Source organism: Suncus etruscus, chromosome 2 (genome assembly GCF_024139225.1).
Source record: "Suncus etruscus isolate mSunEtr1 chromosome 2, mSunEtr1.pri.cur, whole genome shotgun sequence".
Classification (NCBI taxonomy): domain Eukaryota; kingdom Metazoa; phylum Chordata; class Mammalia; order Eulipotyphla; family Soricidae; genus Suncus; species Suncus etruscus.
The window spans coordinates 159,106,729-159,124,701 of NC_064849.1; positions in this window are offsets into that span (position 1 = coordinate 159,106,729).

A 17,973-nucleotide genomic window follows, 5' to 3' on the forward strand; every position below is an offset into this window, starting at 1 on the left:
TATCAAGAAAGGATCACAAATCACTGTAGCTGAAAGGCAGCAGAAACCCAACTCAGAAATGCAGTGTGTTGCACAATGCTAATTATTAAAAGATTCAAAAATGGTATTTTATGGTATTATGGGGACAATCAACAGGAGAAATATGGCAGCACCATCGTCTATAATCTATACATAAAGAATTTTCTTTATTTCTTATCTAGCTGCTATCTAGATTCTAGCACAAGCTCTTTAGCCACTTTTCTGAGAATGTGGCAAACATAAATTTATTTGATTCTCAAAGTAACTATGAGGTAATTAGTAGGATTATCAACCTACTTTATAGACAGGGAAATGGAAGCACATGGATATTTCCTCACTGACTCAAAGCCCTTAACTCGTCTAGATCATCTGTTTACAAAGTCCATGTTCATAATGCCAGTTCTGAATTGCCTTTGTGATTCTGTAAAGTATGACTCACCAGAGAGGCAAGGCCAAATTATTTCATAGTACAAATAACAAATAAAGGGGCTGAAGTGATAGTACAGTGGGCAGAGCACTTCCTTTGAACACTGCCAACCAAGCTTTGATGCCCAGTACCAAAATGACACCCCAACCCTGCAGGAGTGATTCCTGACTACAGAGCCAGGAGTAAGCCCTGAGCATCAGTGAATATTTTCCCAAACAAACAAAAATCAGATGAAAATATAAAGGATACCTTTTCCATTCTGGAGAAGCCTGTGCTCTCTCTTGAACATATCTCTCTCTGTTTCTCACCCTCATACTTCTCTAAATAAATGTCTTTAAATCTGCTAAGGAAAAAGAAAAAAGTCAAGGAAAGACTTAGTTCTTCCAGATTCTCTAAAGTGAAAGGATTCTAAAGTGAGTGTCCACTTTACTCCAGACTGATTGCCTTTAACATTTATTATTGTGATTTCTGCTTAGAACAAAATCAAAATTGACAGGAGGCTAAAGTAACTTAAGTGATAAAACTTGTTTACCTCAGCAATGCTGCCTGAGGGACAGACTTACATTTTTCATGAAAGATGTCAGGCAGATCTTGATGTTATCTCAGGCACTGTTGGATCCTATTTAACTCTAGAAAGAGGGAGAGGGCCTGGTAAACTGCAGTGAAGCCCTATTGTTACAGGCATGGAGCAGGCAATATACATTTTAAGAATCATATACCTGAACTTATGAAACATACAGTGTTTGTTGCCATTGTTATCTCAATATAACGGGGGAAATATACAAACACTTGAACATGAATATTTATAGCAGTTTGTTTGGAATGTTTATGAACAGTTCAACAAATTGGTATCCAGCCTAATCATGGAATACCACCAGCATTAATGCAGAATCTTACTGTTAGATGCATGCAGCAATGCAAATGCACCACCAGATGATGAGGTTGAAAAACAAGAGAAAAAGAAATACCTACTATCATTCTATGCATAGACATTCATAGTATGGAAAACCTATCCAATAACAGGATGCAAATCAAGAGTTACTTGATTAAAAAAAACAGTACTGGGGGGGTTCTGAGGGTGTGGAGAAAATTATGAAAAAGGCTGGAGACAATGTTTAATGTGATGAATGACTTATCTATATTTCTGCTACATCTTCAAAATGTTATATTAATATTTCTCAGTTTTTACATTTTTTTATATTTTAATTTTATTATTATTTTAATCAACATGATGCACAATTTCACAGTACTGTTGATGAGAGTATTATATCATGTATATAACCTGTTACATGTATATCATACATATATCTGTGATTCTATAGTATTGTATAATGCTTATAGCCTTCCAACACCATACCTCTCAACAAAGTGTGTTTTCCTCTACCATTGTCTCAACATCCCCTGCTTCATTCATCCCTCTCCCCACCTCTAAACCTTCTCACATCTCACTGCCATGGGAAGCTCAGTTCTGTAGCCAGTTCTTAGATTTTGTTTTCCTTGCCTTTTAAGATTCCACTATGCTTACTTCTTTACATATATATATATATATATATATATATATATATATGTATGTATATATAATTTTGTTTTTTTTGGGGGGCCACACCCTGTGACGCTCAGTGCTGACTCCTGGCTACACGCTCAGAAATCGTTCCTGGCTTGGGGGACTATATCAAACCAAGATTCATCCTCAATCAGCCCTGTGCAAGGCAAACGCCCTACTGCTGTGCAATTGCTCCAGCTCCTGAAATGTTACCTTTTTAAATAGATGTAGTTTGTTTTATTTCATAATTTAAGAAATAAAAATGTATAGTCATAGACACCTAGCTTTGTTGTATGCCCAGCACAATTTTCTCACTCCTTAAATGCAGATAAAAGATATACAGTATCCTTTAGCACTATTGAAATTTCTCTGTACTTATTAGCTGCCAAAAATTCCAATCTATAAAAGTTTTTTCTATGAAAATATCTGGCACAGAGCACTATTTTTATGTCTAAGTACCTAAAGAATTATAATTTCTTTTGAAATACTTTTGAAGTAAACATTAAAGAATGTAAGAAAAACTTTTCTTGGCCCATAAAAGCCAGTCACAAAACAAAAATAATAACCACAATCGATTCTCTTTCTTGACAGAGATAATATAGGGATAGAATTAGATAGTGACGCATGCACACACACACACACATATGTACATGTATTCATGGAAACATTTCACATAGAGGCATGTATAAATTTGAATGTATCTTTCAGGAATGTATTCATTTTCTTCTAAAAAACAGCAATGCTAAAATTAATTTCTTAGCAAGATGTCTCAAACACAGATGGTGTTCAATAAAGTTAAAAAAAATCAATGAGTGTGCTTGTTTTTTCAATTACTTATTTATAACAAATTTTAATACAAATAACTTCCAACATTTTAAAATAAGTTCGCTTTGTGTCCTAAAATTTAGTATTTATTTAAAAAATAACAACATAGCCTCTAATTAAAGATGTTAAATAAAATAAATATTCCTTCCAAAGTTATTTTGGCATTAAAATGAGCACAATTTGTATAATACCAATTAAGACAAAAATGAGTCATTCAATAATTTAATAACAAAAAAATTTGAAAATGATATTCTATTTTTTGTTTGGTTTTATTTTGGAAACTCACCTGTTCATGCCCAGGGCTTTCTTCTAGGTATGTGCTCAGCTATCACTACTGGCAGTGCTTGGAAGCCATATATAGTGCTGGAGAGCAAACCTGGATTATCCATGTGCAAGGCAAGTGCCCACTTCGAGAATAACAAAAGGTGACTATCTCTCTAGCCTCCATCTGTCCTCTTTCTCTACTTCCCTCAGAATTTGACTATTTTCATGCTGTCAGAGGGCAGAACACATTGTCAAGCAATTATTTATGGTCAAATTAACATACGTAAGTGTAGGAAAGGTGGAAAGAGAAGATGCAGGAGAAAGAGGTAGAGCTCTCGAGAGTTTTGCTACTGTGTGCAAAGATGACTAAATATGCATGCTAAATGTACAATGTCTTTTTTTGTTTGTTTTTGGGCTACCCCTGACAGCACTCAGGGATTACTCCTGGGCCTGTGCTCAGAAGTCGCCCCTGACAGGCTTGGGGAACCATATGGGATGTTGGGAATTGAACCCGGGTCCGTCCCAAGTCAGCTGTGTACAAGGCAAATGCCCTACTGCTGTGCTCTTGCTCCAGTATGTAATTTCTTAATTCACTATTTAGCCTTGAGCTGGTTTTTAATTAGTTTTCTGATCATCCAATATTTATCACACCTTTATCTTTAAGGATAGAAATAATGATGGATGATGTCTAAGAAAGATAATATGAAAGAGAAATAGTATAAGGCTAAAATTTGAACCTTGAGAAAAACAAAATGAGGGAGGGATTTGGAAGAAGTAACTCCAGTGTAGGAATAAAGAAAGAGTAAGAAAGACAAGAGAAGAAACTGAACTGTGCCATCTAGAAAATCAAATTCTATCATGAAGAGATGGACTGGGAAGTCAGTGTGTGTGTGTGTGTGTGTGTGTGTGTGTGTGTGTGTGTGTGTGTGTGTGTCTTACATGGCGAGCACTTATTTATTGTTTCCTCTTTTTAGACAGGAAGAAGTATCTTCTATACCTCTGGAAATCATTCATGGTATTCAACTACACATAGTCAGTGCTCTTTGAGCAAAGGTAATGGGGCCAATTCTGTGATCAGACACAGAAAATCACATGCTTGCTAGGGGCTGCATCAATACTACAATGGATAGGGTGTCTGCCTTGCAAATAATCAACTTTAGTTTTATCCCTGGCATCCCATAATGTCCCCTGAGCACTATGGAAGTAGTTTCTGAGTGCAGAGGCTGGAGGAGTAACCCCTGAACATAGAAAATATGGCTCCAACATAAAATTAAAATTAATTGATTTAAAGAAAGGAAAACATTTGTCCTCTACCTTGAACTTTTTTCAGCCTAGTGGAGAACCCCTCAGCCTTATTCTCTTAAGTAGGATATGAAGCAAAGCTTTTTTCTTTGGCCTGTAAAGTAAGGGAGGGAGAAATAAAGCTTCGTGGTGTTTAGTGAACATTGAGGGTTGATTATTTTCAAAGCATATGGTTTGCTGTCTTATTCAATTGGTAGAGAACCCAGGCCTGTTTTGCTTTGTGGTGGTGCTGCAAAGCTCACATTGACCTGATCTGAGTGATGGTCATGCTCACACACAGTAGAACATCTTCACAGTGAGTTCTGTGTAATTTTAAAAAAATACCACAATCAGGTTGCTCATCAAGAAGAGAAAAACGTAATTTTGGAACTTCAGCATGCTGTATATTTATTTACCCTTTCTAAACTCACATCCTTTCATAATTTAGTTCCATTTGCAAACCTGAGAATCTACCTTGCAATTATATTAGCAACACAATAAAAGTAGCCATAACATATTTTTAACATTTTCATAGAACATTTGGAATGCTATTTTGTGTAGTTTGAAAACAGGCAAACCTTACATTTCCTTCCTTCCTCCCTCCCTTCCTCCCTTCTTCCCTTCCTCCACCCCTTCCTCCCTTCCTTACTTCCTTTCTCCCTCCATTCCTTCCTTTCACCCTCCCTTCATTCCTTCCTCCATTCCTTTCTTCCTTCTTCCCTCTCTCCATTCCTTCCTCCCTCCCTCCTTTATTTCTTCCTTATTCCCTTTCTCTTTCCCTTTTTCTTCCTTCCTCCCCTCCCTCCATCACTTCCTCCCTCCTTTCCTCCCTTTTTCCCTTCCTTCTTTCCTTCCTCCCTCCTCCTTCCCTTCCTCCCTCCTTCTCTTCCTCCCTCCCTTCCTTCTTTTCTCCCTTCTTTCCTTCTTTTTTCCTTATTCCCTCCCTCCCTTCCTTTCTCCCTCCCTCCCTCCCTCTTTTCCTTCCTTCCTTCCTTCCTTCCTTCCTTCCTTCCTTCCTTCCTTCCTTCCTTCCTTCCTTCCTTCCTTCCTTCCTTCCTTCCTTCCTTCCTTCCTTCCTCCCTTCCTTCCTTCCTTCCTCCCTTCCTCCCTTACTTTATTGTGGTTTACTACTTCGTCTAGTAACTTTCTGTATTGTTCTGTGCTTACTACTGGCTCTGTAGTAAGGGATCATTCTGGTGGGACTTGAGGGACTGACTACAGGGCATCCTAGGGATTAAACTTGTCAACTGTGGGCAAGGCAAGCACCCTACCTGCAGAATTAGCTCTCTGGCCCCAAGAACTAATGTTTTATGTTTGACTGGTGACTTAGCACTGAGAACAAAAACTTCTGTTTGCCTAGTGACTCAAGGTTTAAGAGTCCTGTCTCTGAGATGGTTATGTTATCGAGAAGGAACTAAGGAACAAAAGCGTAGATTTGTGATTTCTAGCTGATTAGTCACTCAGGATGGGCTCAAACTTCAAATGTAATCAATAAAATGATAGTGCCAAATCACAATATCGCAGAAGGAAGTTGCAGCAGTTCCACTGTTTGCTTAAGGTAGTAAATGTGATAACATGAATTAGATCTGGATTCTTGAGGGTAGAGGTACCACCTCCTTTATAAACCAGAGCTTGAAGAGGTGGATTCAGAGAGATTCTCTCGCAAACAGTCAAATGCCTTCCTTAGCTAAATATCTAGAGGTTCAAAGGAGAAAAAAGGCTAGGTTTAAGACAATTGAAGACTTTTTTTCTGAGGATTATCCAGGAAAGAGATATTAAATGGACTAAAAGGACACCCAGATAGTTAACCTTCAACTTGCAGGGTATGTATGGATAATAACCAAATTCTACATAAGCAAACTTAGGGTATCAAAGTGGTTTCTCCACCAGGAGGAAGTAATTCTCTTGAGAAGTGAGTAAATGGAGTTTCTACTTGATTGTTGACAGTATTGCTCTGTGTAGTGAGTTTTCCAGAGCACGATTCAATGAAACTTTTAAGGAAATGCCACTTATATATTCCAAAAGATTTTGATCTGATGTATACCAGGTCACTATCTTCTCACCTGTGTTTCTGCTACTGCCATTCTCAATTAAAGTGAATTCACGGATCTATGTAAGCATATAATAGTGTTAATTTACAGATTGAACGAAACCTAACTTGTTAAAATAGGCCTGGATTGATTTGTTGTCTTGTTCATTTAGGTGGCTCTAGAGCTGATAATGATCTGACACTGGAATTTTTCTTGAAATGTAATCACCAAAGAAAGTAAAAAGTCAATGTGGGAACTCTGGCTGTTTTTAGGAAGGTGGTGTTTGGAGTTTGAGTAGGATTACTTTGAGTCTATCAGATATAATCTCCTTACTGGTCTCTTTTCTTTATCTTATTTGTTTGTGGAGGAATATCACATTCAAGACTTTCTCCTAGTTCTGTGCTTCTTTTGACAGTGCTCTGAGGATCCTGTGTAGTGCCAGGCATTCATTTGGGGTTGACCATAAATCCAGTGTTATGCTTTTGGTCCAGTAATCCCTTTTCATGTCAAAGTTTCAACTTGAGCTTGTTTTCTCTTTGTGACTCTCATAGATTCAACACAGAAGTCAGTGCACAGCTGGCCCACTTCTCACTCCTGTTCTCACCATAAATTACACCTTCTACAGTCCCTAGATAGCTTCCATGTTGGCCCAAGACTGGGCCACATGCTGCTCTAGTGTCATTGGTTCACTCTTTACTTCACTGTAGAGCATTTTACTTCCCTGTGCACTAGCAGATATGTATGGGGGTTGGAGGCCAGAACCATATTCCATGAAGAACAAAATGTATGAACAACAGTAAGAGATGTACTCAGTATTAGAATACTTGTCTTGTTTCTGTGAGGCCCTGGGATTGAAGCAGGTATAGTGAAAAAAAAGATGAGTAAATTTAAAAGAGGCAAATATAAAGTAGGCCTTAGACAGATAGGATGTTGAGGATGCCTGGTGAGGTTTCCTAAGTGGAATTACCACGACTACATAATAATAGAAAAATGAATTTAATATTCAAGGCCAGTACAAAGGTGAAGACACTTGCCTAGCATGTGACTGCAGCCACTAGTTCAAATCCCACCACTATATATATTATTTCCAAAGCACCTGAATACAGAGATGTGAACCCTTGGCGCTACAAGGTGTGGTCCAAAGCCACACAGGAATTAAGATTCTTGCCTTGCTGGAGGCCAACCCAGTTTAATTCCCAGCACCATATATGGTCCCCCAATCCCTGCCAGGTTTGATCATTGCTGGTGCTCAAGTTAATGCAGATTAATCAATTACTTAGAGAGAGAACAAAGGTTATTGGCTACAGAAGTATAATATACAAAAGAATTTTAAGCAGTAAATATAATATATACATATATATGTATAATTCTCTGCAGTATCCAAAAAATAGGCTTCCTACTATTGCAGTCCCTTAAGCTGCAATGACTTAAAGCAAAAAGGTAATTATCACTAATTTATATGGAAAAATTTGAACATCACCAGATCCCCAAAATAACCTACCACATCAGCCCTTAGTCTCTAAAATAACACTAACATCTAATGAAAGTAGAAATGCTGGAGTACATACAAAATCTCTCAGTGAGAGTGCTATCCTGATTTTACACAAAACATGTTTTCTGAAGGTGAGAAACAGAAATGTCCTCAAATTGATTCCAAAGCTTCTGTAACGGGAGTCACTGCCCTCAATTTTGTTCTTGGAGAAGTTCAGTATAATATAGATGCTGAGTACAAACAGACTCCAAGGCTTCTAACAGACAGATGCAAAGACATCCAAGCTCTTGCTAATCTTGATGTTCACTAATCTTGTTACCTGAGCTGTGTTTTTGTGGTTTTGGTATCTTGTTTCATAAATGAACTAAGAAGTGTCTTTAATTTTTCCTGTTTTCTGGAAAGTCTGTGCTAGTTTGGTGTTAATGTTCCTTTAAAAATACAGTAGAGTGTTTTAGTCCCAGAGTTTATATTTGGTTTTAGAGATTTAGAAGTTGTGAATTAAATTCACATTATTACTGTTAAACTATAGGACTGTTTATATGATCTACTTTATATTGAATGAGTTGCAGTGTTTGTATTTTCCCAAAGTTTTAGTGGAGAGGACTGATCCCAAACAGTGCAGAGGTGGAGGGAAAGGTTGTGTTACTGCAAGAAACACAGTTCCATGCCTGTTTGGCTCAGTAATGCAGTGCTGCTCTAAGACTAGCTAGGGCTTCCAGATTCAGCCATGATGAAAATTCTGTTGGGGTTTGAGGGAGGTGACTGGGGTTATAGCCAATTGTGTTCAGGGGCCATACACTGTTTGGGTTTAAATGGATTCCAGTTACCTGCAAGCATGCAACTCTGACATTTATTTTTGACTTACAGCCTTGATACTAAACTATCTCTCAAGAATGGTAGTTTGTAGTTTTGAAGAACTCACCCATTGTTGCTATATTGTCAGATTTATGAATGCAGAGAGTTTTTTGCAGTATTTCTACAAGTGTGAACAGAGACTGAGTGGAAAAAATAGGCATGTGCTGCTACCTGGTAGTAATCTGACAGCAGAGAAGATAATACTTTTTTGCTATCATCTATCTATCTATCTATCTATCTATCTATCTATCTATCTATCTATCTATCTATCTATCTATCTATCTATCTATCTATCTATCTATCATCTATCTATCTATCTATCCATCTATCTATCTATCTATCATCTATCTATCTATCTATCATCTATCTATCTATCATCTATCATCGATCTATCTATCTATCTATCCATCTATCTATCTATCTATCTATCTATCATCTATCATATCTTATGATATCAACGAATATCAAATATTATAATATTTATAACAATATCAAATATTTATCATGTCAAATATTTATTTCATCTGTCTCTATCTGTCATCATCATCTACCTATATATCTACCTATCTCTATTATTACCTATCACTTATTAGCTCAAATTTTCTGTTGAGGGTTCAATTCTACATCTATGGATGACAAAAATATATATTGTATGTATTTAATAAACATAATTCATACTAAAACAATTGAAAAGTTCGTTATTTAAAATAAAGCTCTTTAAGACCTGACATGAACAGCCACTCAAATATAACAGAAAGCAAAAATAAGGTACTAGACCATGAGTTTTGTATTAGGCCGTACCTGGTATTGCTCAAGTGTTATGGTAATCTCTGCCTTTGTGGACTTTAACTTTTGTATAGTTAAAAGATATGAAAGGAGGGTCTGCAGTGATGTTCTCTTTACTTTTCATGGAAATGCTATAGTCACAGGAGATTTATTTCTGTTGTAAGATGTCTTTTATCTCAGCTCCAAATAATCCATTTATGATTATTTTCTTTTTTCTTTCCTTTTAATATTTCTTTTCTACCACGTATTTTTAGAAGTGAATATGTCCTTAGGTTTATTTCCTTTAGGATTTACTTGCTCAACATTCAAACCACATAAATATTAAATCTTTTGTCATAGTCACACTATGTTGAGGCCCTTGACACATTTTTTCTCAGTCTGTTTACCCTCTGTTAATTCGCTTTAGTAGTTTCCATTGTTTTATCTTCCAATTTATAATTCCTGTTCTGCCACCAGTGCTCTGTTATGGCATCATGTTCTTGTTTCCAGTGTTATATTCACTTATTGGGACCATACTTAGCAGTGCTGGGGGTAGTCCAGGAAAGTATCAGCCCAGTGTAGATCAGTGCTTGGTTTAGCACTGCAGTGCTCAGGCCTACAAGGTAATCAAGGGTCTCTAGGGTGGTTCTCAAGAGGACTACACAGTTGAAGGGATTGATCTCAGGGCTTCTAGGGCTAAATAGGGCACTTGCCTTGTGCACATCCAACCTAGGTTCAATCTCTAGCATCACATAGAATCCCCAGGAGTGATTTTGTTTTGTTTTGTTTTGTTTTAGGGCCACAACCGGTTGTGCTCAGGGGTTACTCCTGGCTCTGCACCAGCAATTGCTCCTGGCTGGCTCTGGGGACCATATGAGATGGCGGGAATCCAACCCAGGTCTGTCCTAGGCAAAAACCCTACTGCTGTGCTATTGCTCTGGTCCCTCGAGGAGTGATTTCTGAGCACTTCCTGGTGTGGACGCCAAACCAAACCAAACCAAAACAAAAAAGTATAGCAGGCCTTTTCCCTTTTGGGCCATATTCACAACACTAATATTGTTTGTTTGTTTGTTTGTATTTGTCACACCTAGCAGTACTCACAGCATACTTCTAGCTTAGTGTTCATGAATCTCTCTTGGCCCTGGCTCCAGGATAGAACTTCAGTAAGTTCTTGCAAGGTAAGTATAGTCCACTGTACTATCTCTCTGGCCCTATTAATAGTTTATTTTATTTTATTTTATTTTATTGATTTTTGGGCCAAACTTGGTAACAGTCAGGGGTTACTCCTGGCTATGTGCTAGAAATCTCTCCTGGCTTGGGGGACCATATGGGATGCCAGGGATCAAACTAAAGTCCATCCTGGGTCAACCACATGCAAAGCAAATGCCTTACCATTGTGCTATTGCTCTGGCCCCTAATGTATTTTATAGTTCTAAAACTTTCGTTAGATTTTCCTAGAGTTTGGATAATTTTGTTCAAGAGTTTGGATTTATTCTTTGAGATTTTCTGTCTTTTCATTACTTTAAAGCATTTTGTAATTTTATATTGAAGCATCTTTATTCTGGCACATCTATAATCTCATCATAGAATTTTGATGTTTATATAAGCACAGTGTGGCTGTATCTTTATTTAATTGTCTGTGGTAGTTGGTTTAATCTGATACCAGTGGCATCACACAAGTGTTATCTGCTCACTCCAAGGAGACTGTACATATCTATATCTTTCAAGTAAAAGATATAGTGAAACCTTTGTTGACACCAACATAGAACAATTTCCCTTGATTGCTTGGTTACAAGCCAAGTCGGGATTCCTCTGGCTCTTCTTTGAACCTCCACTGATCCCACTTTGAATGGATAAACCAAAAGGGACTCAGGGCAGGGAAGTGATTACTTGTCAGTTGTGCATATTTTGTTTGTACAAGAACTCTAGATCTGATTATATATGTGTATATGTGCATATATAAATTTCACTTGTTTTGGTTCTGCATGGTACAAAATTCTAGAAGAAAAAAGTCGTGCTTGGGATAAAAGCTCAGGTCAAAACCAAGGCACAGAGACTGTATTGTCTGTCATTCTTATCCCCAAATGCACCAGCAATATAATATGGCACCATTCACTTTTAAATAGGCATGCTAAAAAGGGGGAAATCTTATATATAGAAATAAGCTCTTATCTACTAGGAATAAGAACTCACATTTTATAATGCAGGGGTGCCTCTCACCCTGAACATTTGTCATAAGGACTTGACTTAGACTCCAAGTGATTTGACAGTGACCATCCAACCCCGAGCCCTAGATCCCAACCATATCACTGACAGTTCCCTGCAACAGCACCAGGAATCAAACTCCCTCCAGAGAGTTCCTAATACTGCTCTGGCACCAACTTGCACCAGGTTGATATGACATCCTGATGACAAGGAAACAGCAACAAATCTAAGAGCAGGTTGCCCTACTTCATCACCTAACGGTAAGATGAAATCAGAAAACACGCCATTCTTGGATCTGGGCAAAAAACCAAGATTACTAATAATAGAAGACTGACTTTGACAATAATGACTGAGCAGAACTTTTCCTGGGACCAATAGGATGTCAACAAAAACCAAGATCTCTAATTTCAGAGGTCTGATTTTGACAACTATGACTGAGTAGAACTTCTGGACTCATAATAAAAGACTCCATCCTAGGCATTGTCATAGAATCTTAGCATAAACAAAGACCACTAATTACAAAAGACTGATTACAACAGTAATGGACAGAACTTCTAGAACCATAAAGAAAGATTCTATGCTAGACTTCGTCCTATGACCTGTGCAAATACCAAGATCTCTAATTACAGAGGATGATTTTGTCAATCACAACGGAGCATAATGTTTCCTGGCACCATAAAAAGACCTTGGGGTTCAATAATGAGCATGTTCAGAGCCTGTAGTTGTTTCCATGACAGTATGCTTCAAGGATGGAGAAACCCTGTATCTCTTAGGCCAATTTCTAATTTCCCCAATACTTACTGTGCTATGGAAAACAAAACAAAACAATCAAAACCTTGCCACACCAGTCCTCATTTTTTTTCTTTCTTGTTTTTATTTTTTCTTTTTCTTTTTTGTTGATTGTTGCTGTTATGTTTTTTGTCATTGCTTTTTTTTTTCCCCAACAGAACCACAGAACTTGAATCATTTTGTTTTACCTCATAAATTGAGGGGGAAAATAGTGGATGGTACCAGGAGCAACAATCACATGAACATTGAGTGGAAATAAAAAAATGACCAGACCTAAATACCAAACCCAAAGACAATGACAACAGAATCAAGATACCCAATCTACAACAAACTATATACAAAGGGACCTGTAACACTTGCAGTCCAGGGAGCAAAGGGGGATGTATGGGATGCATGCTGGGAACAGGGGTAGAGGGAGGACAACACTGGTGGTGGGAATGGCCCTAACTCACTGTCTCTGTGTACCTTAAATATAACTGTGAAAAACTTGCAATTCATTTTGGTCACAATAAAAATTATTAAAAAATTAAAAGAACTTTATGGGGCAGAGAGATAGCACAGCGGGAAGGCATTTGCCTTGCATGCAGCTGAACCAGGAGGGATCCCGTTTGATTCCTGGCATCCTGTATGGTCCCCCATCCTGCCAGAGGCAATATCTGGGTACAGAGCCAGGAGTAACCATGTGTGCCATTGGTGTGGTCCAAAACCAATTAATCAATCAAGTACCAAAAAAAAAAAAAAAAAAAAAAGAACTCTGGACCTATTGCCAGCATGGCATCACTCCCAGCACCAGTGAGTATAGCCCAGGGTGGGTGAGCTCAGCACCACTCGATCCAACCCACTTGGTTTAGTGCTAACTTGAATGTTTCCTGAGACTCTAACACTATGCTTGGGATTACTCCTTCTCTCAGAACAGACTCCCAGCTGCTCCCCAGGGTGTTTCACTGGCATCTCTCCAGTAGAGAAGGTGAGAGGTGCCTTGTTTCTGCCAGATAAGATGAAGCCTAGGTGTCCATTTGGTTTCCTCAGACCTCATAGCAGTATCATTGCTGCTTCTTTTTTTGCTAGCAATGGCTAGGTTATAAGTGTTGGGACATCTAAGTGTGGAAGTCTAGACTCATTATGTGGTCTTTACTGGTGTGCTGTAGACAATAAGTATTTTATTTTTATTATTTATTTTTTGGTTTTTGGATTATACTCAGCAGTACTCAGGGCTTACTCTTGGCTTTGGGATCAGTCTTGGGGTTGGGAAAATCAGGGGACTATTTATGTGGTCAGGGATCAAATCCAGGTTGACTGTATACAAAGCAAAGGCACTACCCATTATACTGTCTGAAATTTTGTTTGTTTGTTTTTGGGCCACACTCTGTGGTGCTCAGAGGTTATTCCTGGCTATGTGTTCAGAAAAAACTCCTGGCTTTGGGGGACCATATGTGATGCCAGGGATCAAATCAAGGTTCATCTTGGATCAGCCACGTGCAAGGCAAACTTCCTACTGCTGTGCTATCACTCTGGCCCCTTTGACCCCAATTTATAAATGTTTATTTGAGGGTTGTAGATATAGTACAGGAATTAAGGCACCTATCTTGTATACAGTCAACTGGATTTGGTCCTTGCACCACATATAGTCAACTGAGCACTTCCAGGAATGAGCCCTGAGCACCACCAAGTACGGTTCAAAAACCAAAAGGACATTTTGTAAAATTTTATTTATGTTTAGTGTTTGGTGCAGTGTGGTGCGTGTACAGAAGTTTCCTTCCTGGTAGGCATTCTCTTTCCTAATTCTTTGGTAAGAAGCAAACTTTCATGAGAACTCTACTTTCTATGTGTCTCAAAGCTGTGTCTAATATTCTATTCTTTTCAGCATCAATTCTGTATTAGATGAGGCAGAAGAAAACCTAGAGAATTTTTTGCAATTGCATCTTTTATATTTTTCAATGTCTCTAGATGGTCTACCTTCTCTACACTTTTCAGAGCCTTATATTTGTGCTGTACTTAGTATTCAAGATATTACGTTAGACTTTGTGGTCAGAAGATAGAAAAGTATTTTTGTGGCATCTTCCCAGAAGCCAAGTTACCACACTTAAATTTCAACATGACCAAAAGCAAATCTTTCATCAGATATTTTGCACAACACGATACAAAACACAAGGCCTAATACCTTACTTTTGGGGGGCGGGGCACACTCGGTGATACTCAGGGATTACTCCTGGCTATGTACTCAGAAGTCACTCCAGGCTTGGGGGTCAATATGAGACGCTGGGGGATCAAACCGCAGTCTGTCTTAGGCTAGCGCGCGCAAGGCAGGCACCTTACTGCTCACTTGCGCCATTGCTTCAGTTCCACCTTACTTTTATTTGCTATTGTATTTGGTGGTCCTTCATATCAGTTCTTAAAAAGTTTTATTTTGAAAAACATTATATATCATTACATAAGTGTATTATATCCTAAAGCAGTCCCTTGTTAATGGACTTCTAGGTCATTTCTGTCATAAATTATTATAATCATTATGCTATTTAATTGCTATGATTTTAGTAGAAAGTTATAGAATGCAATACATAGCTGCTGTTTCTTATAATATGCCGAGTCAGCAGGGGCTCACTAAAGCCATCAGTTTTTTTCCAGATGGCAGTGGAAGGGAAATTATAGGTTTCCAAATAATTAGAGTCTGATATTTTTTTTATTTTATAAAAAGTTAAGTGACATCCTGATAACATTACTACAGTTTCCGGCTTCTGCTGGAAGGAGACATTTTTGATTCTCCAAGTGGGATCTGAGGTCTTCAACTGGTACTGTTCAGTGCCCAGGAATAGAGTCCAACCTAATACATTGATTTTTGTAGAGTTGGCTCGCTGATGTATGCATTGACTGGAATGCTACAGAGGAAAAGTTAGAGCTGGGTAGGTGGGAAGAGATTAGTAGTCATTTTTATTTTCACTTTTTCCAGGGAGAAAAATAATAGGTCAATATTGATATGCAACCGTAAGAACATGTTGATATGTTCTTACTTTGTGTGAAACACAGTTGGGCAAATCACTTCCTCTTCTTTAATAGGAACAAGTAAATGAAATCTCTAGATCTAATATTCTTACGATAGTGGGCAACTTTTTGGTAAGGAATCAAAGTTCACCTTGATTGTGAACAATTAGTAATGATGGCTTCACTCAGTTGCTTCCATGAGAGAAATATTGGGATCTAGATGAGGTGAAATTTTTTTCAGTCTCCTTGGAGAATTCCCCAAATTGCTCATCAACCAAGTATAGAATGAAGTATTGTAAACAATGACTCAAGTTGTTTGGCATTTCAAGTCTTTCTTTTCCAGATTACCACATATTCAGAGAATCATAGAAATATCACAGCCAAATTATACCTTATAATAATTCCCTTTTACACCCAATCAAGAGTTCTTTGGGTAAAGACTGTGTCTTTGTTTTCTGCATTCTACCACAGGATAGAAAGATAGTAGATCTCAAAATCAGCACTGTAAGGACCCTAAAATATGTTAAATGCCACAGGTTGTTACAGAGTGGAGCTGAGAATCTTTTGTTTCTTTAATTATTTTTGTTTGTTTGGGGGCCACACTTTGTGGTGCTCAGGGCTTACTCCTGAGTCTGCACTTAGGGGTCACCCTGGCAGTACCCTGAGGACCACATGGGATGCCTGAGATTTAACACTGGTGCAAGGTAAGCAATTTATCGACTGATGTTCCTTGATTCTGATCCAAGGAGAGGAGAGAATTGTTCTTTATCACTCTTGATGTTTCAGTGCTAGTGGACAAAAATCTCTACCTCCTGGAATTTTCTCCCTTTTTCCCCTCTACCCATGCAGGAAGAGAAGCTTATTGAAAAGTAAACATCAATACTACCTTTAGTTGTTCTTACCTTTCTAGGCACAAGGAATCTGCATAGCTCAAGTGGAAATATCCCCTGAAGCCCCAAATCATACCTAAAGAGGCTGTTAATGTGGCAAGTCTGCCTTAGTCCTGTATTGCCTCTGGCTGGGTAGATACAAGCATATAATTCTGGGATTTAAAAACTGAGTTCATGTTTTACTAAACTCTAGCCACTAAATCTGCTTCCCCTTTCATGCCTTTGTCTTACTTCTTCGCTTGTTTGAATGAATGGAGCCAAGAAGATGATCACCATTTGCTAGTGTGCCTATCAGGATTCTGGAAAACCTTTTCTCTTCTTTACATTTACAGATTTACAGAGTCTAAACTATAGTAAGACCAAGAAGAGTAAGTAAGGTTCATTTACCAGGTGCTGCAGTTCAATTCCTTGTTAGGCTCAGACATCTTGGAATTATAAGGAACACTAGAAATTGCAGCACAGGAAAATTTCTTGAGAAATATATAATTTATGGTCATCCTGTGGTCAAACCACTGTCAGAGTGTGAACTCTAAGATGATTTCTACATTGACACTTACTATATTTTGCTTTTCTGTGTAAACCAAGGGATTTAATTGCACTTTGCATCTATGAAAAATACTTTTGAAACCACAGATCTCAATTCTCAGACCAAGATTCCTCCTTAGAGGCCCGTTGACCTTAGCAAACTGCAGGTTGAAAAACTGACTGGTGGGAGCAGGTGGAAAGTCCTATTTAGAATAGGGCCCAATTCCATGGTGCACACTCTCCTGACATGGCTAATGTCCAGCTAAGGATGGTTAAAAGTCAGATTACAACATTCCCCAAAATGTACTCATAAGTTCTCAGGAGCCAAATAAGGGCTAGGCTCTGTCAGGTCTTATCTGCTTGCTTGGCTCTGCTCTTCTCAATTACAATACAGAAAATAAGGATTCTTGGCGCTTCTTTACAGGGCTGGACATCCTAGAAGCAAAGGAACTAGTGAGGAAAGGGGAGAGAGAACAAGGGGGAAAAAGGATGAAGGGAAACAAAGGAGAAGAAAAAAGAAGGGAGGAGAGATTATTCCCACCCCCATGGTAAGCCTTGTGATAGTGAAGGGAGAAAAAAACTTTGAAAACGACAAAAGTTTTCCCTAAGTTGGTGACATCTGTATTGACATCTGAGGAAAGGGTGGAGGTGAAGCCAGGTAAGAAACAGATGAAGCACTCTTCATGAATGGGGATCAGCTGGGAAGAAGCAGGAAGAGGGTAGAAAATAACAGGGCCCAGTGGTAACTGAAAACATGCCTGCAGCTCCATTGACTTCTCCTGCTCCATCGTACGGACAGACCACAGCTGCAAAATTCAAGTGTTCTGAAATCACTTCTTCCTTCTCTTCCATTCCTCCTGATCATCCTGTTCCTCCTTTTTCCTCCCTCCTCCTCCCTCTCTCCTCATTGCCCATACTAAGCCTCTCTTATTTTTCAAGCTTAATACTATTTTGTTTTTGTTTTGGGGCCACACTCGGCAGTGCTCAAGAGTTACTCCTGTCTATCTGATCAGAAATGGCTCCTGGCAGGCACGGGGGGACCTTATGTGATGCTGGGATTCCAACCAACCACCTGAGGTCCTGGG